This window comes from Lissotriton vulgaris, chromosome 9 (genome assembly GCF_964263255.1).
Source record: "Lissotriton vulgaris chromosome 9, aLisVul1.2, whole genome shotgun sequence".
Lineage (NCBI taxonomy): Eukaryota > Metazoa > Chordata > Amphibia > Caudata > Salamandridae > Lissotriton > Lissotriton vulgaris.
Window position 1 is genome coordinate 859,037,222 of NC_141697.1, and position 24,088 is coordinate 859,061,309.

Here is a 24,088-nt window from a genome sequence, read left to right on the forward strand (position 1 = left end):
GGTTCGCGTACCGGGTAGCGCTTTTACCGCGAAAAATCGATTTTTTATTTTTTTTATTTTTTGACCCACGGGACCCTTTAATAGCCCCCACATCATTCCTAAGGGGTCAGGAGGGGTCTACCTTGCCCCCTTTCATTAATTTCCCCCTTCGTTTTTCTCCACCTCTTGTCTCTCGATCCTACCGAGAGACAAGATGGCGGCCGTTCCGGACTGTTTAGAATGTTGACAGACACCGGAGAGCCAATCAGCTTCACTTCGCGAAGTTCCGTTACTCGTCAGGTACGCGAACCGGGGCGCTAACCAGAGCGCTGTCACACATATATCTGTTTTTTAAAACGTTAATTTCTCAAAATCCACTGGAGCACATATATTCAGACATAGCAAAGGCACGTCGGGCAAACCATATCTACAATTTTGCCAAGTTTTGTGTAAATCCATTCAGCCGTTCAAGCTAAAAGTGATTCCAACCGCCCTATAGAAAAATGAATATGAAAAACGCGTTTTGGGAACCCCTTTTTTCTCGTCCCCCCTTGACGAAACCCTTCCAAATTTGCAGGGGCTGCTCAGAAACAAAATGTGCCATTTTCCTGAAAATTTCAGCCAATTAGGTCCACAAACGCCAAAGTTATTCGACATAGAATTTTCAGAAATCCCATAGGAAAAAAATACCAACTATATATACCTACTGGCGACCGCCAGTAGGTAATATATAAAATATATATGTATTTATTCACTAACACACTCCTCTAAACTCTTTATGAGGTCAGAGGAAAAAGCACATAACAAGTTACACTCAGAAATACTTTAAATAGCACAATTTACAGTTAGGCCCTAGGGGCGCGTAAAACCATATACTAAGTAAATGGTATAAGAACCACGACTCAGGAAAGGAGAAAGCCTAGGGCCTAGGAAATCGCTGGGGCTACACTATCTGACCCTTAGGTTAGGAGTAGGAGGCCCACAGGCAGCGCGTGCAGAGTCAGTACTCTCACACAAGAGTCAATAGAAAGTCAAAGGGGACGTAAAAAGGTAAGTTGAAGATTTAGGACACTTCCGGTCTTACTAGGATTACACAACTAACAAAACTAGACACTAGGATAGTCAATCCCTACAGGAGCACCGAAGTACTCGTGTTACCTCACCCACGGGCTGCGGAAGCATAGGTGTCAAAGTGTGTCGGGTTTTCTTGTTGTTTCCTATGGAGCCTTGTAAGAAGAAGCTGCAGGCGACCAGGAGGAAGATGTCCGGGTGGATCCAAGGGTGGATCGGAGTTGAAGAGGACCTGAAAGCAGAGGGGACGGACTCTGGGTCACTAGCCAGTGGCCTGGTGGAACCAGGAAGGAACCAGACGTCGTTGAGGAGCAATCAGATGCTGTTGTGAAGCTTGTTGTTGCAGCCACGCAGACCAGGAGGTGTCGAGGAGGACCAGGTGCTGGAGAGGAGCTGTCCCACGAAGGTGCTCGCAGATGGAGGGGTCGACTTCAAGATCCGAGCCAACAAGCCTAAGCAAAGGCAACCCATGCAAGATACACAAAAGGCTTCTAGTGCAGACCAGGAGGGTCTGAGGTGCCTCACCTTTCCAGGGAGACAAGGGCCAGTCTGGAGCAACCAGACCAGCAAGGTGATTCAAAAGGAGAGTCGTCACAGAGGCTACTAGCCAACGGGCCAGAAACCGGACAACATGTCGAGCAGAACACAAGCAGAAGGGCTCCATGCAGATCTCGTGGAGTGTGGAGGGCTGGTCTTCGGTGCAGGTGGAGCTCGGTGTCGGGGTGTCTCAGTCCCCAGTGCACAGCTTCAAGGAGGCCTCAGGAGCTGCACTGTTAGCAAGTCGAAGACTTTCTAAGTTGCCTGCTACCACGGGTTCCGACGCCTTCCATGGGGCGCAGCTGTGCTGGAGTCGTGCAGTGGGGTCAGAGAGGTCCGGGAGTTGAGGTCTTGTCAGGCTCTGTGCTCGGGTTCCCGCGGGAACGGGGACAAAGCAAGCCATCGAGTTGCTGGATGGTGCCTGGTTGCCCAGGGTGGTCTCTCCTTGGCCAAAAGGGAGATCCTTCAGTCTTCAGCTCAGGTGAATGTCAAAGGGTCCAGAGTTTTGTGTCAAGTCGATTCCAGGATTAATCTAAAGTCTCCTGGGTCAGCTCCTACCTTTATACAACTAAAGGGGGCTGATTTACTCACTAGGTCTCTCCTATGGGTGGGACCAGGAAGGGGGGTGGTTACAGCCCCTCTCCTTTGTTCAGTTTCACCCCAGAGTTGGGGCTGGAGTGCGCCAGCAACTGGTTTGAACTGGGGTATGCATGAAGCACCTAGTGTGCCTCAGGCAGTATCTCAATCTATTCAGCCCTGCGTGTCCCAATACACATCCTCCTGTCTGGGGTGATGCTCGCACCTCCCCAAGCAGGAAACCTATTGTCCACACCTCCGTTACTGGAAGGACTCCCAGCAGCAGAAGGTCAGACTTGTGTCTGTGGCAGCAGCATCCAATTTGTGATGTTGGGGCTCTGGTTAACTTTAACTGGGTACAGTAGTTTCGACATGTCTTCTTCCTCTAGAAGGGTGGAATGCTACCCAAGTCGGTGAGAATTGGCGAGGGGGTAGTATTGCAAAGCGTATGACACCTTACACGACATGTTTGGATAAAGCCAAACCAAAGTTAGCATTAACCGCGAGGATTATAATGCACTTAAAAGTATACGGTATGGCAATATCATAGAACAGCTATAAGGACATGGTTCCGAAAGCTGCAGACAGGCTCAGCTCATGCTAGAGCACAATCTCACACATAACCAAGCACTCTGCCTCCAGGATTGTTAAGGCCTGCCGTAGGAGTGACTTATAGGTTACTATGTGTCTATATATAAGGTAGGTATAGGGATACTATACCTTACCAAGGGGTGATTACACGACCTTGCCCCAGCTGAGTGATCCGCCAGTTGTGTCTATTTGAGTAGCCAGCCAGGGGTGGCATAATACATACGGCAGCCCCTGGTAGGCATAGGTTACACCTATGCCCTGAGTACCTAGGGTACCCTTCTACAGGGGCTGACGAGGTGAACCAATTCCCAATTGTGGATGTACCTAGAGTACACAGTAAATTTAGAGAGAGTGCATCTGGGCTGTGGGTCTGATTAGCAGGCCCACAGCCACATCAAAGTCGAAAACCAGTAAAGCAAAAGCAAAAAGTGGAGGTGACCATAGGAAGCAGACCCTACTCTCCTTCACAACCCCCCCAAACCTAGGGACATTATTTAAGTATTTATTTTCTTCTATAGCGCAGGATTCGACCCCCAAAGGGGTATATCCGTGCTTTGTTCACATTTACATTTACATGGTGTTATTGGAGTTCTGGACTTTTTGGTTCCGTCCAGAGGTGTCAGGGATAACACCCGAAGACCCCGGAGTTCTACCTGTCTCGGTGCACAAATGAACAGAAACACGGGCTTCTCGATGGTGGCGTCAAAGACCAAAGGTTTATTACTGCAGGGACACAGAAGTCACAGAAACTACACACGGGCAGATTCTAGGAGCCTGTTCGATTTGTACAAGAAGGGTTGCTCCTTATATACAAAATATTAACCTTCAGGCGAATTCTTCACAATGCTAGTACATTCCCAAACCTTTGTGTCCTAAACAATAAATATTTGGCGTTGCACAGGAATCGTCGATGATATTTGATGTCAAACATTACAAAGAGGGGTTCCCACTACTCCATCACAATCCCATGTCAACATTTCATTCAAGAGCCGGACCGCCCCATCGTAAATTTCGTTACCTCCCCCTAGTAAAGGCCCAGAAGGAAAGGAGCAGAGCCATGTGCAGAAGATAGAAAAGCAGGATAAGAGATGTTTGTGGGTCGTAAATGGGCAAGGCTACCAGCTTCGGCTGCCTAATCATGATCAGGCCAACGAACACGAGAACCAGTATAGCAGGACTGGCCTCAGGCAGAGGAGGTAGCCTTTGTCGAGTCATGCAGCCACGGCATGTTCTGTTCTAAGGTGCACGTGTCACTAGAGAGGTGAATCACCGGCTAAGCCTACGTGTCCTTAATCGAAATGAAGTAATCAGAGGTCATTGCGTATGTGAGGGCAAGAAACACAAAATGGCTGCCATGATCTAAGATGGATGCCATGGGTAGATTAGAAATGTGTTTGTAACAGGAGTACTCTTGCTCATAGCATAGCGAAAACACCAGGATATGCTAAATGGATCATTTGCGGTTCGCTGATACCAAAATTATGTATTTACGACAATGATGAAAACACGGGTTCAAATCGTCACGGAACCTCATTATGGCGCATGTCAATAGGGAGTTTGTTCCAAATGGAGGATCCTACATAGGAGAGTGCTCGGCCACCCTGCCTGGTTTTCTTGATGAGAGGTATTTTTAAAAGGAATTGACTGCCAGAGCTCTAAAAGTGTTCTGGTGCATATATATAAAATTTCTGAGTTAGATAAAAGGGACCAGATCCAAAGAGACTCTTGTGTATGATGCAACAGATATTGAACTCGATCCTCTGATGCACAGGCAGCCAATGAAGTTCTTTCAGGAGCGGCCTGGATGGTGTTCTCGGGGAGGCATTGAGAACCAACCTGGCCGCGGTCTTTTGGGCCACCTGCAGTCGGTTAAGTACATTTTCGTTTGCAGAGCTAAGAAGGCCGTTACAATAATCCAACCGACTTATTACGAGTGCTTTGACTAAGGTCTTTCTATAACCGTCTGATAAGAAGGGAAATACCCTTCTTAGGAGCCCAATTGTTCGAAAACAGGATCCAGTCACCAGATTCACATGCTCCTTTAAAACGAGGTTCTGGTCCAGTCGCACTCCCAGGTTCTTGACTGATTGTTTTGGACAGGGAATAGGTCCTAACTCCAGAGGCCACCAATCCGGAGACCAAAGGAGATTGGCTTTCCCAAAAAGCATAACTTCTGTCTTGCCCACATTACACTGGAGACAGTTGGAGGTCATCCAGTTAGATATCGCTCTCATACCCTCAGCAAAAAGGTTCTTGGTTTCTGGGGTAAAAGTCTGGAAAGGAAACAGGAGCTGGGTGTCATCAGCATACGACACCGGGGTAAACCCATATGTTATCACAATGTCAGTAAGAGGGGCCACATACACATTGAATAATGTGGGGCTTAGAGATGAGCCTTGTGGAACCCCCTTGGTTAGTTCCCTGGAGATTGAATGATAGGAACCCAGGTTGACAGTTTGTGAGCGGCCAGTAAGGAAACTGTCCAGCCAGGACAGAGCTACACCTCCAATCCCTACTTTCTGCAGCCGGCCGAAAAAAATCTCATGTGACACAGTGTCGAAGGCTGCAGACAGGTCTAACAGCACCAGAATCATGGATCCTCCTCTATCCTGTGTCATCTTGATGTGATCTGTCACGGAGAAGAGCGCAGATTCGGTGTTGTAGTTGGGTCTGAACACAGATTGTGAATGGTCCAGACCCCCTGTAGCCTCGATGAATTTAGGCACATGAGTGTTCACATGTTTCTCGGCCAGTTTGCTCAAGAATGGTAGTAGGGAAATGGGGCATAAGTTGGATACTTCTGTCCACGGCAGGGCCGTGTTTATGCGAATGGGGTTTACCACGCCTTTTTCCAATCCAGAGGAATTTGTCCCTCTTTAAGAGACAAATTGATGACCGTCTGTATCATGGGGCACAGTAAGTTGATTATTGAAGCCGTTGTTTTTGCTGGGATTAGATCAGTTTTGATGTTATTTATCAGGGACAGGATTTCTGATTGACTGGTTTCAGGAAATTCGGTCAGCCTGGATTGGTTGATATCCAAAGGTATCGGAGTATTTTTTGTAGTCACCCCCGTACTCTTAGCCATTATGATCTTTTGATGAATGGCGTCTATTTTACTTTCAAAGAAAAGGGAGATCTCATCACATAAGGATTGGAAGAACTCATCAGGACTCTCACAGGCCAATGGCTTTACAAAGGTCTGCAAGATCCTGAACAGCTCTCTTGAGGAATTCCCTGCTTCTGCTAGCTGTTTTTGTAGTATGAGGTTAAAGCTGTTGCGTGGTTTTTCCAGCTTTCTTCGGTGTGAGTCTTTCTCCATACCTTTTCTAGTCTCCTGCAACCTTGCTTTTCTAATTTCAGCTGTTCCGTGTACCATACCTCCTGCTTTGGTGTGGGATGTTGTTTCATGAGTTTCAATGGAGGTAATAGATCAACAGCTTTCTTGAGATTTGTATTGAATTTAAGAAGAGCTGACTCCGCATTATCTGCTGTTGTAATAATCGGTTCTTCCCATACTTTGTGAATCTCTTCAAGAGTAATTCCGTGCCATTGTCTGCACCATATAGGGGGAGCAGAATGCTGCCTACTGGTTAGAGCAGGCAGACCCTGAAGCAGAGGTCAGACCCGGGACCAGGGTTCAATTCCCGACGTGGCAGGGTCTTGAGCTCAAATGTCCATGGACTCGATAATTCTCGCTTCGGTGCCTGACCTAATCATGGGTTCACACTCTGCAACTCTGGTCATTAAGCTTGCTTAATCTCCACAACGGCCCCCCCACGGCGGGATGCCTGGCTTTCACCTTGGGGATGCCCTGTAGGGGCTACCTCATAGGCAAAAGCCAGGACGGGTTCCCAAGGCAAGCGCGGAGATACCCCTTCGGGGGTCGATTCTGGCGCTATATAAGAAACATATTAATAATAATAATAAACCAGGGAGAGTAAATTCAATCAGGCAGTGGTCTGTCCAATTAATTCGAGTGGGGGGACGGCTACGTGTTATGAGGCTGTCCCGGGGGTGCCGGGTTAGCAGGGGGTTCGACCACCTGAGGTGGGGTTGGCGGCTCAAAGAGAAACACGGGAGCCTTCAGAAAGGGTTTCAAGGAGGGCTTTATTGGAATATACGTCTTTTTCATGTAACTCAAAAATGTGTCTCTAGTCTCTGTACAAGGAGGTCCGCTGCGGTGTCTTGTGGTCTTGGTAGTGTTCTTCCAGGATTCTTCTCTGCCCAAGGTTCTCGCGTGGTACCATAAAAGAAAGGAAACGAAGAGAAAGACGAGTTACGTCCTGTACTCGGGGAATGACGATAAGGGCCGGGAGTGAGGGAACACAACCAGGGTGTAGTGCTCAACTTATTTAAACGGAAGTGCGTAGGAGTGCTCGTGCTCAGGGAAAGGGTTTCTCTTGCGGGAGTTTACAGTGGTGGCTGTCTCCGCCTCCCAACCCAACCCGCGACCCGGCCCCGTACCTCTCGTAGCCACGTTCCTCCCGTGGGCGCGTGGCAGGTCGAAGCGTCCAACCGTTAGCCTCCTGGCTTCCTCCTCGATTTCCACCCCCGGGAAATCCCCGTCCGCCTTCGTGCCTAAACTTCCTGCTTTTGTCGTCACCAGGGGTGGAGCTTCGTAATCGCAATCCTCTGCCTTAAAGGAGCCGAACATGTTCATCCCGTCAGGCCAATCCTTCTGGACGTCTCCAGCTTCCTCGTACCAAGAACCAGTCTGTGGCTGTGGGGAAAAGGTGCATGGTAAAAGGGGGGTGGCGGACCACCAGTCTTTGGGGTTCACAGTCTCTTGCTTGTCGGACCCGTGACACACCTCCCCCCTGGCTTCTCCTGTTCGGGGAGAGGGAACACACGGGAAAGGAAGTCTGCATTAGCATTGTCCTTTCCTTTTCGGTGTTGGATCGTAAAAGAATATGGCTGTAAGGACAAGAACCATCTCAAAACCCGGGGGTTGTGACTGCTGTTATGATGTATCCATTTCAGGGGGGCATGATCTGTATGTAGGATGAAGGGTTTGCCCTCCAAGTAGTACCTTAACTTTTCAACGGCCCACTTTATAGCTAAGGCCTCCCTCTCAATGGTAGAGTATCGGCACTCCCTGGGGAACAACTTCCTACTTACATATAGAATTGGATGTTCAACCCCCTCTTTGATTTGAGACAGGACTGCCCCTATCCCCTGATTGGAAGCATCCGTGGCAAGCAGGAAGGGTTTACTATGATCAGGTGATACAAGAACGGGAGCAGTAGTCATGGTAGATTTCAGGAGTTGGAAAACTGCAAGGTGTCTGCAGAGGGGTGACTAAATTCTTGATTCTTGGTATCTTTTCGGAGCATATTGGTCAAGGAGGCAGCCAGCTCAGCAAAACCGGGAATTAATCGTCGATAGTATCCAACCAACCCAAGAAAGGGTCGTAGGTCTCTTTTGGAACTGGGGAACGGTACTGCTGCTATGGCTCTCACTTTTTCGCTCTGGGGGCAATGGTTCCCCCGCCAAGTACGTATCCCAGGTAGTTCACGCTCCGAAAAGCTGCTCGCGACTTCTTCGCGTTGATATGGAGTCCCGCTTTTCGAAGGGCTGATAGAATGGTTTGCAAATGCAGGAGATGTTCTTCCCATTCTTGACTGTAGATGACAATGTCATCTAAGTAAGCCGAACTAAAGCTGTTGAAGGGATGCAGAACCTTGTTCATCAGACGTTGAAACGTAGCTGGAGCTCCATGCAGTCCGAACGGAAGAACGGTGAATTCGAATGCTCCCTCGTCTGTCACAAAGGCCGTTTTCTTCCTATCCTCCTCACGAAGGGGGACCTGCCAATACGCCTTCGTGAGGTCGATGGTTGTGATGTATTTAGCATCTCCAATTTTCTCAATCAAATCGTCGACCCTAGGGATAGGGTACGTATCAAAATGCGAGACTGCATTCAGGGCCCGAAAGTCCATACAAAACCTTTTGGTACCGTCCGGTTTAGGAATCATGACAATCGGTGAAGACCAATGGCTCTGGGAGGGTCGGATGACGCCCAATTTTAGCATGTCCTGGACTTCCTGCCGTACAGCTTCTTTCCGGGCTGCCGGAATCCGGTATGGTCTTTGTTTTACGACTTCTCCTGGAATTGTTTCGATGCGGTGTTCTGCTAGATCAGTTCTTCCAGGTAGGTTGGAAAACACGTCTGCATACGGTTTCAATGTTTCTGTTAACTCCTATGGCCGGGATGCCTGTCACCCCCTCCCAACACAATCCCCAAGGATGGGAAGACGGACGCAGTTCTGAACTTTTGGAAGGCGGGAGGGAGTTACCCTCCCGGCCGTATTTATTAAAATATGAAACAAAATTAAAACATTAAAATAACAGTTTCATATTATGTACAATTTTCATTAATTACATTATGATGAAGACACGTTGATTGGCTAACCTTAACAAATCTCTAGTACAAAGGTTTTCCTAGCCGAGTCTAACATCCTGCCAATGCATACTTTTCTAAATTAAAATTGTACATCCTAGCATTACGGGCCAACGGCAAGGTCGCAACCGGTGTCAGATCCCAACTACCAGAACTCCCCCCTCACGGTGTGAGGGGCGGGCGCACAGAGGACTGTACCTCTGTGCCAACTCCAATTTCCCTTGTCTTCGCGGGGGCCCTCTACTTAACTCGACGCCATCTTAATGGTCGTCCGAGGACTCGTGTGAGGTGTCTAGAAGGTAGCGTGGACCCCCCTCCCACCCCACACTGCTTCTCATATCGGCCGTCGCGGATATTCTGGCCCCGGGAAATTCATAGGAGGGGCATTGAGCCACCTCCTCCCCTGGAAGGGACCTATGACCACCTTCCCTTCGGCGACCCCACACTTAGTGGGTGCCGCCTCCCCGTTTAAGGGGCCAATGGCCGCCTCCCCCGGGCGCTCCCATCCATAATGGGTGGCGCCCCCCCTCTAGGGATCTTGAAATTACTGCTCACCGATCATGACCTTACCGCCCGACCAAAATAAATACGTTTGTTTACCTACTAAGAAAGAAAAAATTAACCTCTAACTGCAATCCTTTATTACTTATACATTCAACACTTCCTTCAACTAGACTGTTATACTCCGCTCTATCAAGTAAGGAAAATTTTTTATGCACAAATCACTTTACTGCAGCACCAACATCGACATTTTTATTAACGACTAAACCAGGAGACAAGAGAGGCTCATCAAAGCAAAACATTTTATTGCAGTACTAACTTTGCCATAAGAAGCTGGTGGGTGGGTTCAAAATTGCTCTTTGTTCCGTCGAGGGCTCACGTGCAACGAGGGGTGCAGCTTCCTAGCACAGGAACAAGAGGATGCTTCTTCGGATTGCTGCTCCTTTTATTCCTCTTCGGGAGGGCGTGTACCCTCCTCCGGTACGCCTACGGGGCGTGGCCAACGGTGTAGGTGTCTAGGACAACCTCTCTTGGGCGGGAAAAGGCGCGCCCCGGCTACGCCGCTTCGGGCATACCAGCCGTGACACGCCCCCCCGCACAAAATGGTTTCCCGGGAGGATCCGGGCCCCCGACCATACGTTCAGGGGGACCGAGTGGTCGCCCCTTTCCATATGGCCGGGATGCCTGTCACCCCCTCCCAACACAATCCCCAAGGATGGGAAGACGGACGCAGTTCTGAACTTTTGGAAGGCGGGAGGGAGTTACCCTCCCGGCAGTATTTGTTAAAATATGAAACAAAATTAAAACATTAAAATAACAGTTTCATATTATGTACAATTTTCATTTATTACATTATGATGAAGACACGTTGATTGCTAACCTTAACAAATCTCTAGTACAAAGGTTTTCCTAGCCGAGTCTAACATCCTGCCAATGCATACTTTTCTAAATTAATATTGTACATCCTAGCATTACGGGCCAACGGCAAGGTCGCAACCGGTGTCAGATCCCAACTACCAGAACTCCCCCTTCACGGTGTGAGGGGCGGGCGCACAGAGGACTGTACCTCTGTGCCAACTCCAATTTCCCTTGTCTTCGCGGGGGCCCTCTACTTAACTCGACGCCATCTTAATGGTCGTCTGAGGACTCGTGTGAGGTGTCTAGAAGGTAGCGGGGACCCCCCTCCCACCCCACACTGCTTCTCATATCCGCCGTCGCGGATATCCTGGCCCCGGGAAATTCATAGGAGGTGCATCGAGCCACCTCCTCCCTGGAAGGGGCCTATGACCACCTTCTCTTCGGCGACCCCATACTTAGTGGGTGCCGCCTCCCCGTTTGAGGGGCCAATGGCCACCTTCCCCCGGGCACTCCCATCCATAATGGGTGGCGCCCCCCCTCTAGGGATCTTGAAATTACTGCTCACCGATCATGACCTTACCGCCCGACCAAAATAAATACGACGTTTGTTTACCTTCTAAGAAAGAAAAAATTAACCTCTAACTGCAATCCTTTATTACTTATACATTCAACACTTCCTTCAACTAGACTGTTATACTCCTCTCTATCAAGTAAGGAAAAATTGTTATGCACAAATCACTTTACTGCAGCACCAACATCGACATTTTTATTAACGACTAAACCAGGAGAAAAGACAGGCTCATCAAAGCAAAACATTTTATTGCAGTACTAACTTTGCCATAAGGGGCTGGTGGGTGGGTTCAAAATTGCCCTTTGTTCCGTCGAGGGCTCACGTGCAACGAGGGGTGCAGCTTCCTAGCACAGGAACAAGAGGATGCTTCTTCGGATTGCTGCTCCTTTTATTCCTCTTCGGGAGGGCGTGTACCCTCCTCCGGTACGCCTACGGGGCGTGGCCAACGGTGTAGGTCTCTAGGACAACCCCTCTTGGGCGGGAAAAGGCGTGCCCCGGCTACGCCGCTTCGGGCATACCAGCCGTGACACGCCCCCCGCACAAAATGGTTTCCCGGGAGGATCCGGGCCCCCGACCATACGTTCGGGGGGACCGAGTGGTCGCCCCTTTCCATATGGCCGGGATGCCTGTCACCCCCTCCCAACACAATCCCCAAGGATGGGAAGACGGACGCAGTTCTGAACTTTTGGAAGGCGGGAGGGAGTTACCCTCCCGGACGTATTTGTTAAAATATGAAACAAAATTAAAACATTAAAATAACAGTTTCATATTATGTACAATTTTCATTTATTACATTATGATGAAGACACGTTGATTGGCTAACCTTAACAAATCTCTAGTACAAAGGTTTTCCTAGCCGAGTCTAACATCCTGCCAATGCATACTTTTCTAAATTAAAATTGTACATCCTAGCATTACGGGCCAACGGCAAGGTCGCAACCGGTGTCAGATCCCAACTACCAGAACTCCCCCCTCACGGTGTGAGGGGCGGGCGCACAGAGGACTGTACCTCTGTGCCAACTCCAATTTCCCTTGTCTTCGCGGGGGCCCTCTACTTAACTCGACGCCATCTTAATGGTCGTCCGAGGACTCGTGGGAGGTGTCTAGAAGGTAGCGTGGGAACTCCTCCCACCCCACACTGCTTCTCATATCCGCCGTCGCGGATATCCTGGCCCCTGGAAATTCATAGGAGGGGCATCGAGCCACCTCCTCCCCTGGAAGGGGCCTATGACCACCTTCCCTTTGGCGACCCCATACTTAGTGGGTGCCGCCTCCCCGTTTGAGGGGCCAATGGCCGCCTCCCCCCGGGCGCTCCCATCCATAATGGGTGGCGCCCCCCCTCTAGGGATTTTGAAATTACTGCTCACCGATCATGACCTTACCGCCACAGGCCGGATAGTTGACCGGCTATCCGGCCCCCCCACAAACTCCTACTAAAGGTCATTCTTTTACAAACCCCTTAACCAAGCTACGAAGTCTCCTATGAGTAAGACATTACCCTCCCGGGACAAATGGACCCCATCCTCGAGATACATGTGATCCCCCCGAATACATCCATGCGGAATACAGTGCAACTGCACCGAGCGAAACAACCTACCAAGTTTGTTATTGACCTTCTTCACGGAATGGTTCAGTGCTGATACAGAGAGGCCCCCCCGCCACACCTTCCTGGGAATCATGTGGGACCATGCTATCGTGCACCCAGGGATCCTTCTCGCAAGCCAGCTAACAGTAGATAGGACTCGCTCGAGTAGTACTCGCCGACCGAGTGTCACTAAGTCATTGCCTCCCAGGTGAACTATGATTACAGACGGCGGTGACCTTGTTCGCCCTAACAGTTCCTCCATAAAACATTGAAACCGGTCAATACAGAGCCCGCCCCTTCCATGGAAGGTCACCCTGTACCCGTATTCCCCAGCTGCGTGAATCACGTCACCTGCTTTGAATACGTCCCCGGCTCGCCTCTTTTTCCTCAGCCGGTGATCTCTGACCGCTGGTCCCCAGGTGTAGGGTCGACTGCACAGTCCGCCCCGCATTGTATGCTCGCGAAACTGTAAACCAAACAGAAAAGTGAGTGCATGAGTGCATGACATTGGCTTCACAACATGTGCAACCGCACATACCTTTTATAACAGTTCGAGGACCATCATCCCAGTTGTTTCACCTTCTCAACACTCTGACCCCTGGCTGTAGCCTCTGTAGCAGCCCCTATTCTGAAGGAATGGGTCCCGAAATCGCCCGGGTCCAAGCCCGCCGCTGCGATTGCCATCGTTAGCACCCGCTGGAACTGAAATCTTGTCAGTGGGGTGGTGTCGATGTGTCTCAGCAAGCTACCCCCCCATGCATCCGCCCTTCGCGCCAAATATTCCTCAAGGCACTTCACCGGGCACATGGGGGACCCTCGCATGCGCCGGACAACAATACTGTCTCCCATAGCACCCTGGTCGGTCTTGGACCTGGCTATTGTGATTACAATTGAATCGCCTTTGATCACAATGTGATCCCGACACAGGCCTCCCTCTACATCTTTCTTATTTCTTGCTACCAGCTCGCTCATCCGCATAGCCCCATGGAACGCTAATGCGAAAGCGGCCCGGAACAGCACTGCCTCGAACTGGGAGGAACATGTCATGGGGAGTAACGACATCAGCAGGGACAACCTTTCTAACCCAATCGGGCGCCTTTCGTCTACTTTACGACCCTCAAGGCGTTGCCATCCACGAAGGGCCTTATTTACCAAAAAGGACGATGTGGGGTCCTTGATGCCATGCGCCTGCGCCATGAATGAAATGGCGGCCCGGTGCCTATTGGCCGTTGCCGCTGATCGGCCTGCACTGTGTAGTGCTACAAGAAATTTCAGGACATACTCCTCCTGACCCCAATTGACCCCCCCTGCCGGACCCAAAAATGCACAATAGGAATGAAACGCTCCTTCGTATGCCTTCCATGTCCTGGGGGTTAGGCTTGCTCCCACGAGGTCTTGTAATCCGGGGCACCGAGTAGCCAGAGTGCTTCGGGAAATGGGGCCGCCGCTAGGTCCGCGGAAGGTAGATAACCCCTGAAAGCCTGCATGTGTGAACGAGAGAGTGCATCAGCCGCCTGGTTCAGTACCCCTGGCACATGCTTCGCCCTGAATTGTACGTTCAGTCTCATGCAAATTAGTACAATTTCCTTCAGTAATCTCAATATCCACTTGCAGCGCGCTGCCTGACTATTTATACATTCGACAACAGTCATATTGTCGGACCAAAACAGCACAGAGCGATCTCTGAACTCATCTGGCCAAGCCATCAGAGCCACAAAAATGAGGAACAACTCAAGAAACCCAATGTTACCTGTGAGACCGCTGGTGTGCCACCACGTCGGCCATGTTTGCGCCGACCATCGATTACCAAAGATGGCGCCAAATCCCACGCTCCCCACCGAGTCTATCCACAAACCCAGCTCGTCCGAGGACGCTGGCGGTTTGTTCCAAACCACTCAACCGTTGAAATCCGCCAGAAATGCCAACCGTATGCGCATGTCCTGGCGAACCTCTGCAGACAATCTTGTGCGATGGTGTCCTTCCTTGAGACCAACCATGGCTTGTGCAATAGAGCGGGAAAAGTGGCGGGCCATTGGTATCACTCTCAGGGCAAAGTTAAGCTGACCCACTGCTTGTTGTAGTTGATGGAGCATGATATTCTCTTTGCTAATGCACAATTCCAGGGAAGCCCTGAACTTCGCTACTTTCCCCACTGGCAAACGGAAACATCCCTCCACAGAATTGAGCTCAATGCCTAGAAACTCGAGTGAAGTCGATGGTCCAACCATCTTACCCGGTGCCAATGGCACCCCGAATCGCTCCATGAGAGTGCAAAATTCTCGTAACGCCTGCGCACACTGAGTGTCGCCGGCTGCCCCCAAGAACAAGAAATCGTCTAGGTAATGCATAACCTGGGTATGGCCCGTGGCCTTGGTAAACACCCATTGCAGAAAAGAACTGAACTTTTCAAAATAAGCACAAGAAATGGAGCAACCCATTGGCATACATCTATCCATGTAGTAATGTCCTTGAAAAACAAAGCCTAACAGACGCTGATCCTGTGGGTGTACCGGGAGCAACCGGACCGCTGACTCGATATCTGACTTCGCCATCAGCGCTCCGGGCCCCAGGCGATTCAACATGGCGACGGCATCATCGAAGGACGCGTACCGCACCGAACAAACTCCCGGGTCAATCGCATTGTTCAACGAAAGACCCCTAGGAGCTGACAAGTTGTGGATCAACCTAAACTCACCCGGGTCCCTCTTGGGGACTACTCCCAACGGGGAACAGATGAAATTAGTGACTGGCGGGTGACTATATGGCCCGGCGACTCGGCCAAGGGCAATTTCTTTTGCAATCTTTCTTTCCACCACTGCTGGATTATGCTGTGCCGACAGTTGGTTTCTACACAATGATTCCCCCCGAAAATCCCCCGCCGGGATGCGGAAACCGTACGAGAAGCCGTTCCTCAACACTCCAGAGGAGACATGATCAGGGTATTCATTTAGCCAGGGGATCATTGCCATGATATCTACAGGGGTTGGTAGCTGAACTCCTTGGCCCACCTCAGACCTGTTTGGCCCCTCCTCTACCCCCCGTATCACCATTCTTGGCTCTGCACGCACTCTCGGGGTGAGAAGAATTTCCGCAACTTGCACACTCATGTCTGAACTTACACGTTCTTGTGGCCTAGTGCACTTGCCCCTGTTAAAATTCCAACAGACCCCTTTTCTACCCCCGTTCCCACCACTCTTTGGCTGGTGGTCACCAGCGGGGCCCGCTCGAAAGGGCGCGCCGCCGGCCGGTGGCGGGACGGCCCCGACCCATTCCCGCCAAGCGAGGACGACTTTGTCGCGCCCGGCAGGAGCTGCTTCTGCCAAGAGATGGAGTCGAGACAATCCCACGTCAGAGATGAATCGTGCTCCTTGGCCTTGCGAAACTGCATATCATAGCCCATCCATTCATCTCCCTCATAAGTTTCATACAAATCCATTATACGTGCCTGATAACAGGCCAATTCGGGCAAAACCTCGGGCTGACGTTCCCCAATAATTGCCGTAAACATTGCAAAGGCCTTGGCCCAATTTGAGATAGTTTCGTCAACCCTGAATCCCGCCATTTTTGCTCGCCACACACTCGGATGCCACAAATCCTTTTGAGTCTTAACATACTCCATCTCGTGATGGTCGGTCAGGAGAGAAAACATATTCACATATTTATCAGCCCAAATCATCTCTTTTGTGGCCAGCGGTATATGTTGGACCACTTTTTCCCTTCTCGAGGGCAAAGACCCCTCCCTTGCCATTGGCAATGCCTGCTTACCCGGCTTCATTGCAGGTCCCGCCGTTTTGTCGACGCCGGCTGCTGGTCCTTCCGAGGTCACCTGTGGGGGGACAAGAGGGAGATTCGCCTTCGCGGCATCTCGTGACTGCCGCAACTGCTGCATTAGTTGTTTGGCCTCTTCGGCCGTGTCTCGCGGTGCCGTAGCACCCCCTGTGTTCCTGCCGAGCCATGCGGCTAACTGGGCGGCTAACTCCGGAGGCATATCCTCCTCGCTGGCGGGCGTAACAACGACCGGAATCGGTTGACCCGCGTCCGGGATCGGTACCGGGGCCTCAACTGGAATGACCGGGCTTGCCGGGGGTAACTCGGGAATCGGGACCTCCCCCCCTGCTGCCCTGTCCCTGATCCTTTTACCTCTCCCAGCGGGGACGACTCCGGGCAACGCCGGTCCTATGACCTTCTTCGGTCTGCCCGTATTGTTCATTGCTGCCATCTGCTTCTTCATACTTGCCATATCTTTCATCAGCATGCGAAGCATCTGGTCAGTCCCTGGCTTCTTTCCGGCCTTCCTGCCAGGCATTGTTGTCGGAAGTTCAACCCTTGTTGCTCAACACGGTCCTGGATCCGAAGGTCGGAAGTCACTGGAAGAGAAACGCAAAAAATTACAAGTTTCAAAATTGCTCTTTGTTCCGTCGAGGGCTCACGTGCAACGAGGGGTGCAGCTTCCTAGCACAGGAACAAGAGGATGCTTCTTCGGATTGCTGCTCCTTTTATTCCTCTTCGGGAGGGCGTGTACCCTCCTCCGGTACGCCTACGGGGCGTGGCCAACGGTGTAGGTGTCTAGGACAACCCCTCTTGGGCGCGAAAAGGCGCGCCCCGGCTACGCCGCTTCGGGCATACCAGCCGTGGCACGCCCCCGCACAAAATGGTTTCCCGGGAGGATCCGGGCCCCCGACCATACGTTCGGGGGGACCGAGTGGTCGCCCCTTTCCATTCTTTTCTTTGGGAGATAACTCTGGGTTCACTACCAGCTGTTCCAGAGTGGAGGTGTTCTGGACACCGACCTGTCGGACGAAATGGCCCACCCGGGGAATCTGTCCCAACCACTCCTTCAATAGGTTGATATGATAGGTTTGGGATTTGGTAGGGGATAGACGAAGTCGATAGGTGGTGTTTCCAATTGTTTCAACAACCTGATAGGGGCCTTGCCACTCGTTTTTATTCTTGTTACTGATTGATGGCAACAACACGAGAGCCCATTTTCCCACATCTAAGGTTCTCAGCCTCTTTCCCTTGTCATATGTTTTTTTGTACCGCTCCTGTTGGTGCTCCATAGAGGTATAGGCGAGTTCTCGGAGTTTGCCTAGTCTGGTTCGTAGCTGAGTGGAGTATTCCAGCATGCTCTTCTGATCTTGTGACATTTCATTTTCCCACATCTCTTTGGTGATGTCCAGGAGACTCCTGGGTAGTCTACCATATAGAAGCTCGAACAAAGAACATCCTAAGCTGCTTTGCTTCTGTGCCCGTATAACGTACAGGGCAATGGGTAGGAGTCGATCCCATGTGGGACCTTCTGCAGTCAGCATTTTCTTTAGGGTTTGTTTCAGCCTCTGGTTGTACCTTTCCACTAAGCCGTCGGTTTCTGGATGATATACCAATGTTTTCAGGTGTTTGATATCCAAAGAGGCACATACTTCTTTCATGAGTTTTGATGTAAACGGGGTCCCCTGAGCCGTCAGTACTTTTTTAGGAAAGCCAACGCGTGAAAATATTTCCACAAATTTTTCGGCAATGGATGCTGTGGTAGTGTTTTTCAAGGGAAAGGCTTCCACGAATCAGGTAGCGTAATCAACTATCACCAATGCATACAGATATCCACGCCCTGTCTTGGGCAGGGGTCCTATTAGGTCCATGTCGACTCGCTCGAATGGTACCCCAATGATGGGCATCCTTTGTAAGGGCGCGGCCGGTGCTCACTGGGTGTTTCGTCTTTGGCAAACTTCGCACTGAGCACAGAACTCTTGTACGTCTTTGTAAATTCCTGGGCAATAAAAGTTTCTCAGGATACTGTCGGTGGTTTTCTCCTTGCCCGCATGTCCGGCCGTTAAGTGGGCATGCGCAAAAAAGAGCACCTGTTCCCTAACAGTTGCAGATCTCCCTCGGACCTGGCTTGTCTGTACAATAAATCGTTTCTAATCAGGAACCGGGGGTATACTTGTGAGGCCAGACCAGCAGCGTGATGGGCGGACTCCCATGCATGGAACAGGGTTCTATCCTCCCCCTGAGCAAAACGAAAACTCCTATCTATAACCCATGGTTCTGGTGACAAGTAAGATGGAATGTTCTTCCTATTCTTAGGTTTAGATAGGTGCTCCCTAAAAAGGGACAGGAACTCTGGATTGTCTGTTCCTAGAATCATATCTTCAGGCAGGGAATCCACCACCCCCACCCGAACTGTGCAGGGATCTCTATCCGGTAGAGTGATTGTGATCGAAGCAACGGGGTACGGCTTCACGTCCCCGTGAACGCATCTAATGTATACAGGATTCTGGGGATTCATCTGTTCAGAAGTGACGAACCGTGTCTGTGTGACGGATTGTCTACAACCTGAGTCTAAAAGTGTCAGGATTCGAGTATTTGCGCCTACAGGACTACAACTCCCATAATTAAGGGTGTGAACAGAGTCTATATAAGAATGATGACCACTAGATGGCGCTGTAAATGATTACTCCTTGGAATCTGGAAAACGAGTGTGGTCGCGTTCCCTGTGTTGAGAGCTTTTGTTTCCAGAATCAAAGTCTTGGATTTGATACCTTGTTGCAGTTTCTGCATGGCAAGATTCTCAAGCGTTGCCAAACGAGAAACGCGAGGGAAGGCTTTCCCTTATCTTTCTTTCTGTTCGCGAGCGGCTGCCGCGTAGAAAGATAAACTTGTCAGTTACAGGAAGACGCCGGGTTGGTGTAACGCGGTGGAGAAAAAGGCTTCCTGAGTTTAAAGGAGAAATTCCCGTTTGCGAGCGGCTGCCGCGAGGGAAGATTCCCGGTTTCAGGGTGCTCGTGGCTATGGGCACTTTCGCTTGGAACTTGTGATTTCTACAGAGCGTGTCAGCACTGGGAAGTTTTTACTGTGCATTGGTCTTTACCGCGAGCGGCTGCCGCGAGGTGAAGGCAGCTGACGCTGTGTCTGTTCGGGTTGCTGAGGACACAAAAAATCGTGCAACCACATTTCAGAACTATTATAATGATGGGAAAACTGGTAAGCCTCGGATGAGGAAACATTATTTTTTGTTCTCTTTTTTGTTAGTGTTCCAAATATAGTTGGGCCCAGCTAGGAACATTAAATTGAACTCTATCTTTGTCCTTGGATGAATTGAAAGTGCATAATCAGAGGATATCATGGATTACTGATCTTCATTGTTTTGGAACTGCTGCGGCATCATAAACTAAAACAACTGGGTTACTGGAGAAAACAATTCTCTACTCAAAGGAAGCAGTATATGGTATGTGTGGTGAAGGTGTGGTCTTTTTGAATGCTTTGCTGAAAGTATTGGAATACATAATAACATGTGGTTTTCTTATAGGGAGCCCTCTGGTCTAGAGAAGTATCTAAGGTTAGAGAAAAGAGGTCCTCCTCCTGATTTAACTGGTATGTATCGTTCCACTAGCGAGACTTGAATGAGAGTAGTCAGAATTGGTGTGATAATCTTCTCTTTCTTGTCATTTCAGCTATCCCATCCGTTCCAGACCCCTTCCTTACCTTCCCTGATTTATCCCTCGCTTGATTACCTCTACGCTCTGTGTTATTTGTACAGTCAGAGTGTGGGGAAATCAGGAGGTGGACCCCTTTCGGCATCACCCTGATCCTGAGGTTTCCGGAATCGTGACAGAATCATTTACCCAAGAAAATAGTGAACCTCCCGGTCAGGGTGTGCTGAAAGATGACCACACTCGAAGAAGTCATGCAGGCATTAGTTATTGTTCAGCAGGAGTTGGTGAATTCTCGTGCAGAAACTACTGCTCTGAAGGAAAGGCTTGATAGGCAGGCAAGAAACCCTTTTGATGCTTCTGCAGGAGTACCCCAAATACAGGTCACAGTGCCCCCGCCGATACCATTGGCTAGTCCAGAGAGATATGCAGGGGACCCTCTTAAGATTCAGACATTCCTGACGCAGATTACTTTGCATTTTTCATGTAGGCCGGCTTCCTTCCCTACCAACCATTCCAGGGTGGCTTTCGCGATATCGTACATGACAGGGGAGGCCGTAAATTGGGCAGTTCCTTTGGTGCGCAAAGACGACCCTTTGTTAACAGACTGGAATGCATTCCGAAGGGAGTTTGAGAGGGTGTTTGACAGAAGGGCTACCACCCTTAGTGCAGATCGTGATTTGTTGGGGTTACGTCAAGGGAGAAAGGATTTAATAACCTATATGACAACCTTTAATAGATTGGTGGGGGAAACAGCATGGCCCGAAGAGAAAAGAATGGCACTGTACTACCAGGGGTTGAATGAAGATATGAAAGACGTCCTGGCCCAGATCGATCCCCAGCCCACGAGTTGTTTAGCGTTGATCAATCTGACCCTGCGTTTGGATCACCGCCTTTCTGAGAGGGGAGGTGAGCGAAAAAGAGGTGGGCACACTTGGAGCGGGTATGAGGTGGAGAGTGTTAACCATAAGAAGGATTCAGGTCCTGAGGCTATGAAAATAGGGGCTGTTCGTCCCCCATTAACCAAGGCAGAAAGAGAGAACAGACGTGCCCTGGGTTTGTGTATGTATTGTGGCAAAAAGGGGCACTATGTGAGAGAATGTCCGGCTAAACCCCAAAAACGGGGTTTGTTTTTTCCTGCCAAAAAGATGGTTGCTGTAGTAGCTGAAAATACCTATGCGTTACAGGAGGCAGACGAAGGGGCTGAGAGTAGTCCTCCTCCTCCTAAGGAATGGAGAATACCGTCCTTGGGAGTGGTGGATAGAATGGAAGCTGTATCTCATGTTATCTTGCCCATGTATCTGGGGTCAGGACAGCAAAGGGTATCTGTGAACACAATGGTGGACTCTGGGGCTACGGGAAACTTCATAGACTATGGCTTGGTGCAGAAGCTTGGGTTAAAGAAAGTTCCCATTCAATTACCTGAGTTGGTGTTGGCGGTGGATGGCACCCCTCTTAAGTCAGGTCCTATTGTAGAACATACTGAAGCCTTAGAACTGACTCTTTGTGGACATCCCTGGGATCATGTGGAATCCATTGTACTAAATATGATTGAGGCTCCGCAATATGAAATCATCCTAGGGATGCCGTGGTTGTGGAAACACAATCCTTTGATGGATTGGAAGTTGAAAACTATCCAGTTCACTTCGGAATTTTGTGTATCCGAATGTTTGCAGGACAAGGAGGGATCACCTACTCTATCCTTGGCCCAGAGTTATAGGGTAGCCACTGCAGCCGAGAAAGAGGTGACTCTGCCAGTTGAATACCATCAGTACCGAGCAGTGTTTAGCAAGGTGGAGGCGGAAAAACTTCCACCTCATCGCGACTACGATTGTCGAATTGATTTGGTGGAAGGTTCCAAGATTCCTACTTGTAGGGTCTATGCGTTGTCTGATTCTGAGACGAGGTATTTGAAAGAGTACTTAGAACATCTGTGCTCGTTGGGGTTCATAAGATCATCACGTTCCCCAGCGGCCTCGCCTCTTTTCTTCATTTCTAAGGCAAACGGTGAGCTGCGCGCTTGCATAGACTTTAGACAGCTGAACAAGATCACGATAAAAAATCGTTACCCTCTCCCACTCATCCCCGTCCTGTTAGACCAGGTGAAGGAGGCCAACATATACACCCGGTTGGATCTTCGAGGGGCGTATCATCTGGTGCGGATTCAGGCCGGTGATGAGTGGAAGACGGCGTTCAAAACACGCTTTGGGCTATTTGAATATCTGGTGATGCCGTTCGGGCTCTGCAATGCCCCTGCGGCGTTTCAGTTTTTTTTAAATGACATAATGAAGGAATACATTGACCGTTTTGTGGTCATCTATATCAATGACATATTGATTTATTCTGACGATCCATCTCAGCATGTCAGTCAGGTTATTTTGATCCTCCAGAAATTGCAGGAACACTGCTTATACTGTAAATTAAGTAAGTGCGAGTTTGGAGTGACTGAAGTGGAGTTTTTGGGGGTGATCTTGAATCCTCAAGGGTTTAGGATGGCGGATAGAAAAGTGAAGGCAGTACAAGACTGGCCTGTTCCTAGGAGTGTGAAGGATGTACAATGCTTCCTAGGTTTCTCCAACTATTATCGGAGATTTATTGCTCATTTCTCACAACTAGCATCTCCAGTAACCCGGTTGCTAAGAAAGGGTGTCACATTCTGCTGGACCTCAGAGGCAGGGGAGGCCTTTGAGCAGATGAAAAAGGCTTTCTGTTCTGCCCCTATTTTGAGACATCCACAATCTGATGTTCCATTCGTTGTAGAAGCTGACGCTTCGGACATTGCCATTGGAGCAGTCTTGTCGCAAAGAGATAAATCCACAGGGCAGCTGCACCCTGTTGCCTTTTTGTCCAAAAAACTGAATCCTGCAGAGGTGAACTATACAGTGGCAGAAAAAGAACTGTTGGCAGTAAAAAGGGCTTTTGAGGAGTGGAGGCCTTATTTGTGGGGGGGTCAACATCCTGTTACGGTGTTCTCTGATCACCGAAATCTGCAATTTATGAAGACGGCTAGGCACCTGTCACAACGTCAAATGCGTTGGATGTTATTCTTCGCAGAATATGACTTTACTATTACCTTTCGTCCTGGGGCTGACAATCGAAAGGCAGACTCTTTGTCCCGCCAATTGGATCCCGGAGCATCATCAAAGGGAGAACAGTTGTCGATTCTGCCTCCGGAGAGAGTGGTGTGTGCCACTACTGTTGAGATGTTCCTGGAAGCAGTCCGTAAACAACGTCCCGCATCACAGTGGCAGGTTTGGGCGGGTAAAGAAAAACACCGAACACTGAAACATGGACTACCAATGCGGAATAATGCCCTGTTTCTTCCCACGCATGAATTACGTCTGATGGCCTTCAACTGGTGTCATAACGCCATGGTGGCAGGTCATCCGGGACACACAAAAACACTACAGGCGCTACAAAGACAATTCTGGTGGGAAGGAATGATGACCGATGTAAAGTCTTGGATTGAGCAGTGTGAAATCTGTGCAAGAGCTAAAAGTGAACAAACCAGGAGTAAGGGGTTGTTGATGCCTCTTCCTACCCCCTCTAGACCTTGGCAAGTGATAAGCATGGATTTCGTGCTGGGACTACCGATGGATAAGGGTTGCGATGCCATTCTGGTAGTGGTGGATAGCCTGACCAAGATGGGACACTTTATTCCCTGTCGCAATCTCCCTACGGCTGCCCAAACCGCGCAGTTGTTGTTGACTGAAGTGGTGCGGTTGCATGGAATACCTAAGGTCATCATTTCGGATCGTGGACCGCAGTTTGTCGCCAGGTTCTGGCATACTTGGTGTAAGGCGCTACAAGTAACGGATGCATTGTCTACGAGCTTTCATCCCCAGTCGGATGGTCAAACCGAGAGGCTTAACCAAACGCTTAAAAAATATTTGAGATGCTACGCTGAAGAGGCTAAGGATTCCTGGGTCTCTTTGTTATGGTTAGCCGAACTGTCCTACAACAACGCTTGACATAGTTCTACGGGGG